The sequence below is a fragment of the Corvus brachyrhynchos genome, unplaced genomic scaffold (assembly GCF_000691975.1).
Source record: "Corvus brachyrhynchos isolate BGI_N302 unplaced genomic scaffold, ASM69197v1 scaffold285, whole genome shotgun sequence".
Taxonomy (NCBI): domain Eukaryota; kingdom Metazoa; phylum Chordata; class Aves; order Passeriformes; family Corvidae; genus Corvus; species Corvus brachyrhynchos.
The window spans coordinates 437,255-445,068 of NW_008238323.1; the positions used below are offsets into that span (position 1 = coordinate 437,255).

Genomic DNA, 7,814 nt, shown 5'->3' on the forward strand with positions numbered 1-7,814 from the left:
AGCACACGGGGAATGGCTTCCCAGTGCCAGAGGGCAGGGCTGGATGGGATATTGGGCAGGAATTGCTGTCTGTGAGGGTGGGCAGGCAGGCAGGCAGGTGTGGCTGCCCCTGGATCCCTGGCAGTGTCCAAGACCAGGCTGGATGGAGCTTGGGGGAACCTCAGATAGTGGAAGGTGTCCCTGCCCATGGCTGGGGGGGTGGAACTGGATGACTTTTAAGGTTCCTTCCAATCCAAACCATTCTGTGGTTCCATGATCATCTTGTTCCACCCCCCTGCCATGGGCAGGGACACCTTCCACTACACCAGGCTGCTCAGTGTTGCACCAGGGGAAGCCTTGAATCCCCCATGTCCTCCCCAGCAGCTTGAACACAGCTTTAGTGACCACCAAATGCTCCACCAGTAGCACAAACTCGAGTTTCCTGGTGGTGACTGTGGGCTATGAGCTCCAGAGCTCCTACCCAAGAATGGCTGGAGGGGGCCAGGACAGCTGGAGGCCCCCAAACTGGTGAGAGTTGTGCTGCTCTTTGACCCGCGGACACGATCCCCATGGAAGGGACTGCAGAAAACAGGGCTGATCCTTCCAGATTGGGACAGAGCTGGCAGGGGGCCTGGATTTCCCTTCCCCAGCCCCTGCATGGGCTCTGGCAAGCCAAAACCCTCTCCTTGGCACAACAGGGTAGAAAATAAGTTCCCCCCATTGTCCTCTGCTTCCGTGACATGGTCACTGTCACTGTCCCACCAGAGAGTTCGAGGGGTACAGGACACCCCACCCCTGAGATGGGTCCCATTGAGGGACACAAGTGGGATGCCCCCAGAGATGTCAGGGGACAAAATGAGCCGCTCACCCCTTCCCTTCCCCATCCCTGGGTTATCCTTGCCCAGAAAACTCTGAGCAGAAAATGCCAGGACTGGATGGGCGATGGTTTGGTTTTGTTGTCTTGTTTTAAACAGCCCCTGTGAACAACTGTTGTGCTTGAGAGGCGGGAAGGGGGGTTACCATGGCAAAATGGGATTTGCTGGGAATGAATAGCTTTCTTTTTCTCCCCTGAAATGAATGGGTTGCTGAGACCTCCCTGCATATGAAGGCTGTAGGTGCTACACTCGGTGGAATGGACAGTGAGCAATTATCCCCCCCAGCTTCACGTTATCCACAGGCTTCTTAATACGACTCAGTGTTATTACACAAAAAAAATGTGATCTCAAGTGTGGATTGAGAGAGACAAAATGTTCCCAGTGGGATCTATCCGTGCCTCTTCCCCATCCCCTCTGACAACAGGGATTAGCAGCAATGTTTGCACTGACTGTAACTAGGACATAAAGACCATGGTTCATTTCTTCCCATTCAGCTAATTCTTTACATTGCAGACACTACAGGATCCATTTAGGGGTTGTTGGTTTTTTTTTTTTTTTTGTCTCTTTTGTGAAAGTAGGTTGGGGTGGGAGGGGGCGAGGGGGAGAAATCTGCCGAAGAAACTGTTGGCATCTCCAAAGAAAAGTATCTTTTCAACCCTCAGGCTGCAGCCCTCAGCCCTCCTCTGCCGAGGATGAAAGAGGCCGCAGCGCACATCTGATGTGATGGCATTCACAGGCAACCTCGCTTCTAGGTGAAGGCCACGATATATTTGCCAAGAATGGCAACTTTTAAGAAATAAAGTGATTTAAGCTGGCAGATTTGACCTCCCATATCAAGTTCTGGGTTGTTTTTTTTTAAGCAAATGGGAGTGCTTGCTCCCAGCCATCTCTCATTCCTGACACGTTCCCACCTCTAAAGCAAACTACAGCACCAATTTCAGGTATGTTTTTTTTTCCAGGAGAGCTTTGGGAGGCAGAGTTTGACCATGTGGGAAGGGTTGGGCCAGAAGCCCATGGTGAATATTTTTCCCAGCCACACAATCCCTAGTATGTACCAATTAACAGTGTTCATGTTTCGGTCCCATTTAGAAGAAAGCTTCTCCAGCAGCCAAAACCTGAGTTGTGGAACATATGATTTGTGCAAAGGAGCTGGAAAATGTACTTTTGTGCAGCGCAATCACACCACCACCTCAGTCTGTCTGGGGAAAGGTCAGCAGAGCAATGGTCCCTGGAACACCTCCACGCAGGTTCTAAACCCAGTCCATCCCTGTTGTGGGGCAGAGGTGAGAGGAGAGATGGTTAATATCGCCAGCTTTCCTCTGACTGGCCCAGGAGCTTGCATTATCTGTTCCAATGCCATGCATCAATCTTGCCTTAACAGACAAGCCCTGCTGACTCACAGCAAGTTCAGGGCAGGTTACGTGGCAAAAATGAAGGATTATGAGATGAAAGAGGAACTCGTAAATTTTTCAGAGATGAAGGACAGGCAGGGTTGTGTGCCACAGGCAGTGCAAGGACGTGGCAACCCACCTCTGCCCTGTGGTCTGTCCCTCCTTGCTGCTGCAGGCAAATGCTGTAGAAATAAGAGCCCCAGAGCCAAATTCAGGGCTTCAAATTATTGATTGTGGGGTTTTTTTCCTTATTTGATTTCAAACTTCCAATCTTGGAGAGGAAAAGTATGCAGAGGAGACCCACCTCTTGTCTGAAATTTGGTCAGCACCATCACAAGCCATAACCCATGCAAGGATTGAGACCAGATCTGTGCACAGACAAGAGAGAGAAAAAATGACCCAAAATTGCACCGTGCTTCTCGGGTGACCCCAGATAATGTGCCTCAAATATGTGTGATGATATATCTACTGCCTATCACCTCCATTCCTGGCGTGGGGAGAGAGAGCAGATGAATCTGAGCTGAACCTGAGCTGTCCTTGGGGGGAACACAGGCTTGCCAAGGCTTCAACACATGTTTTGGAGAGCAATAATGCATGTGCTCAGAGTGCAGGATGATGCCTGGCTATGTTTTCCTGCAGCACCAGAAATATCCTAGGAATGGGCAAGTGCTGATATGGACGACATATTCCTGGGCTCCTTCCAGTAAAGGGAAGATGTGAATGGTACCTTGGAGAAAGTCACCTTTCTGGCACCTCAGCTCTTCTCACAAATGGTGTTTTCTTGGTCAAGACCTCCCATCGAGACCAATAGACAGCACATGTTCCCTGCTGGTTTGTAGGAGGGGAAATAACAGAAATTTCACAGGGTTCTACCTGAAATCTGCATTAGGGTGAGCAAAGTGCATCAGACAACCACAGAATCACAGAATGGTTTGGGCTGGAAAGGACCTTAGAGACCATCTTGTTCCATCCACTACCCTGGGCAGGGACACCTTCTGCTGGACCAGGTTGCTCCAAGCCCCGTCCAACCTGGCCTGGAAAACTTCCAGGGATGGGGCATCAGATCTCGGATGGCTCTGGGATGAGCTCAGATGTTTAGCACACATACGGACACTGCCACTCAGGTGTTTGACATCTGGGGCTGACTCTAGTCACACACAGACACCTTTTGTTCTGCCGGCTGTTATTCCCCAAAAATGTACAGGACACTTGGTCTGCTCATCCCAGGAATGGTTATGGGGATGCTCACCATCACTTAATAGGGTGGCTGTCCTGGTGAGTTTTCCTGCCAGGGAGGGATGTGGTTTTGGTGGGTCAAATGATGTTATGTGTCAAAATAAAGGTATTTTGGAGAGTGTGTGCTCATACTGACATATTCATCTGATGCTAATTAATACAGACAGGAAATATGTTGTCAGGTTCAGAGCTGTGTGTTAGCTCACCCCTCACAGCCCTGTTCTGGATGAATGATGTGTACCTTTAAACCTAAAGAATTTGGAAAGAGAGTTGTATTTGCTTCCCATGGGGTTACCACTGACTTCACTTGTTCTATTCGATTTCTTTTTTTAAAGCCTGAGATAAAGATGGTTTTAGTTCATTACTGTCAAATGAAAATCATGCTCTGACTTCACAAAAATGAAACGTATTTCTAAAATTAGTGTCATCCTGTTTCACCTTCTTTCCGGTCACATTGTGCAAGCAAAGAGATCAAACATTTGTGCTTCCCCAAAACAGAAATTGTTCATGTTTGAAATAAAGTTAGGTGGGTGAGTATCCACACAGTGGATGAACTGCTTTGTGTTTAAAAATCAGGTGGGGAGAAGAGCATACTTGGATATTAGGAAATGTTCTGAATCTCAGAGGACTCTCCAAAGAGGCAGGGGAGATCAAAAACCTCTGGGATTTTCTGTTGCAAAAGCAGAAAATCCCAGCCTACCGTGTTGCATAAGAGAAAAAGTGAAAAATGCAGGACATGAGGTAACCTTTTTACTTATTTCAGTCATCATCAGGCTTCACCTGGGGCAAAACCTAAGCATGGATTTATGTACTACCTGCTCTTGTTTGGGCTGGAGGCATGGACTCAAAAATCCATCCTACCAGATTTTAAAGATTTTTTAATGGAGATTTTTTATTTGTTCAATGAATATCACCTAATGACCACAGGAAGGCAGCTGACAGTTAGTTCCAGGTGGATTCCTTCAGTCGTGAATTAACTTGGAGGAGTTAGTCAGAGTTTGTACTTTCACCCGGCAGCCAAATCACCCAATTAATGCAATGACGAAGCTGCTGTGGGTGCTTGCGAGAGCTTGGAGCAATTAATCACCTGTGTGTTTCCTCCTGTGGCAGGAGCAACACCAGCTGCTGGAATTATCTTAACTAACACCAGTTGCTGGAACTATCTTAACTAACACTAACAAATCTGGACAGTCTCAGCCGCCCAGAAATCAGTGCTGGTTCCCACAGCTGTCAAAGTCAGTCTCAGAATCACAGAATTAATCACAGAATTACAGAATAAGCTGACCTGGAAGGGAACCATAGGGATCATTGAGTTGTCTTACCTTGGTATAAAGTATGTCCCATCTCCCTTCAGTGCAGTCTGGCTGCAGGTGGCCCTTGACACTAAGATCATCTTCAGAATTGTCACCAGGAGATGCTGCTCATCTGTAAGGAGAAGTACTGCTGGCTTGTTTCTGAACATATCTGCTTTTATTTATCTTTTTTTAATTTTATGTATCTACGTGTTGTTATTCTCAGAGAATTCAGCATGAGTGTATGACTTTTAGAGAATACGGATGACTTGCTTTGAAAAATAAGGGAAGGTTCTCAATTTTAAACAATTTCTGAAAAAATAACTCATTACAACAGAATAAAGTCTCCTAGTCTTCAAGCATATGGTTCACTTGTCAAGCCTTTCCTGTATAATTTAAAATCATACTTATTGTCATTTTTAATATACTTAATGTATATAATCAATATACAACTTCAAATTTTCAATCACTTCTTGAAATTATGACACGTTAAAAAGCACTTGAAGACCAGTTTTAGTAGAATTATTTAAATGGAGAAATCCATCGAGTTATGTTTTTACAACAGTAGAATTCTCTCCTCAGTGGGACAGGGAACGAAGACAACAAATTCCATCCATTTTACAGAACTGAAGAGATGGGATTTCTGAAGATGAAAAGATGAGCTCATTTCCTCACTCGGGGTCCCCCAGCGCTGCACATTAATGAATCTCTGACATGCAGTGCTGCTTGCATTCAGGCACACCCTTGCCTGAAATCCTTCCCGTGTTTTTCCCACTTTGCAGTGCTGTGTTACTGGATACACATTCTATTTACAGTTAATTAATCTCTGATCTATTTTCTGTTGTGAAGGTGAGCTGTGTCTCACTTGGCTGCTGAAGGAGGAATGTTAGTCACCCCAAGTCTTGCTGTAGTTGCTGCACCAAGACAGCTTCAGGAAGATGGTAATTTTTTGTTGCTTCTGTAGGTTTTTTATCCGGGACAAGACTTTTCAAAGTCATCTGCCCATGTATCTTCTTACATCTTGTTTTTTAAGTTGAGGTCATCCCCCTTCTGGAGATTCTCCTCTGCTGGCTGTAGACGAGATGTTTCCTATGGTGATGGCTGGAGGGAGGTGAAACACCCCTTCCCAGCTGTATCCTGCCCAGGGCACAGCGCTGGCACCAGGAGCTGCACACGCAGGGCTGCTGTGAATGCCCAGCCTGGATGTCCCTGTCCTGTGTCCTCCTGGAGGTGGGCAGGGGCACAGGAGGTGGTGATGAGGGAGAGAGCAGCATGTCAGGGGAGAAAGGGCTTAAAGGAATGAAGTGAAGCAGCAGGAAGGCTCTCAAGGGATGATCTCTCCATCCTGTCTTCTCAGCTCTGGGACTGGGGCTTTTTTTCACTGTACTCTGATCAAGTTGTGCCTTTTATGCACAAACCTGGGCTGGGGATGAGCAGCAGGTGAATGGACAGGATCTGGACATGAACCAGGTGCCATGTAGCAGGTTTGCTAGATCATGCAAGGATTTCCACGGGGAGGGGGAGTGTTTTATAGCCTGGGATATCAACTAACTGGGGGGAAAGGAAGGAAAACGTAACCCCAAATCCTGTGATTTTTCTCTATTAGGTTACATATGAAGAGGTGTGTTCAGCCACAATTCTTCCATGTTCAGACAGAAGCAGGAACATGCTACTTCTGGCACGTTTTGGGGATCAGTAAGCCCCTCTTCGGGGAATTTTTTTGCCTGGGGACGTGAGGCAGGATATTTGCTCATTTTAAATCCCCTGTGTAGAATCCCCTGTGTGTTCTTCCACCAGAACATTTTCCTTTCGCATTTTCCTTTACAGGCATGTGGCTGGTGTAGACCAGGGGCCAAAGAGAGGAAGGACAGATGGATGTGGGATACCAGGGGTGAGTTGGGAGCAAAGCATGGGAACAGCGCAGTCCCTTTGCTGTGACTCCTCACGGGCACTGGAGAGGCTTTAGAGCTCCCAGACCTCCTTCTCCTCACATGATTGATACAAATTCCCCTGGGATGAAGGTCTGTGAGAAGTTCCTCCTTGCTGTCTATGAGCAAGACTGGAGGGAGGTTTGGCTGCAGGGCAAGGTTGCCAAAACCAGAAAAATGAGAAGAATTCCTTGCTGTGAGGGACATTACAACTGGGTACCGATATGGTGATGCTCTGAAAAGTGGGGTGATGTCTTGGTCTGTGGCGGGAGACAGAAAACAGCCAGCAGTGAGAGTATGTCAGCACAGTTTGTCTCAGAAAATGCAGCTCAGTGTGTTTTTGGGGTTTGTTTCTGGTTTTTTTTCGAACAGTTGAACTTACTAGAGGTGAAACCACTTGTGGTTTCCTGTTTTCATAATTTGGCTTTTTTATTGTCTGTCAAGGATGTTTCTTAGAAGCAAAGTCGAGTCTCCTTGCTGACTTTAGCAGGTTTGGTGCTACCATGCAGGTAGCATAGGCACCCAGGGCTCCATTGGAGGTTTTGGCATCCCTTAAGAGGAAAGCAGCTGTTTAGGGTAAAGAAGAGGGCAAAGAAAAGTTGCGTGAAGCTCATCTTGTCACAAAGTCAAGTAAAAATCTGGTTGTGTGTCTACTCCTGTTGTGGATACCCCCAGCTCCTCAGCTGGAGAGCATCACTGATTTATAATGCTACAAACAAAACAGGAAGCAAAAAGGCTTTATAAATGTATGAATTATTATGAAATTGCTAAGTGCTGAGCAGCCTTACAGAAGGAGGGTGCTTTTCCCTTCAGTGCATGTGAGTAATTTAAACAGAGAAAGAACATGTACTATACACTCTTTGGCCACTTTTCCCAGAAGTGACTCTACAGAGAGGAACCAGCCCTGTGTTTTCCCACCAACCCCAGTTATACCCAGTACAAATATAATTATTCAAAGCATCACAGATAACAGAATCCCAGGATGGTTTGGGGTGGAAGGGAGCTTCAAGCTCATCCAGTGCCAGCCCCTGATATGGGCAGGGACACCTTCCACTATCCCAGGTTGCTCCAAGCCCTGTCCAGCCTGGCCTTGGACACTGCCAGGGATCCAGG

At 46.9% G+C, this 7,814-nt stretch overlaps 1 long non-coding RNA gene across 1 annotated transcript in view; it reads left to right on the top strand.

The window, feature by feature from the left end:
• LOC108446748 overlaps positions 1 to 7,814 on the top strand; it is a 17,556-nt gene that overhangs the window by 5,646 nt on the left and 4,096 nt on the right. The gene's annotated exons all lie outside the window — the stretch shown is intronic.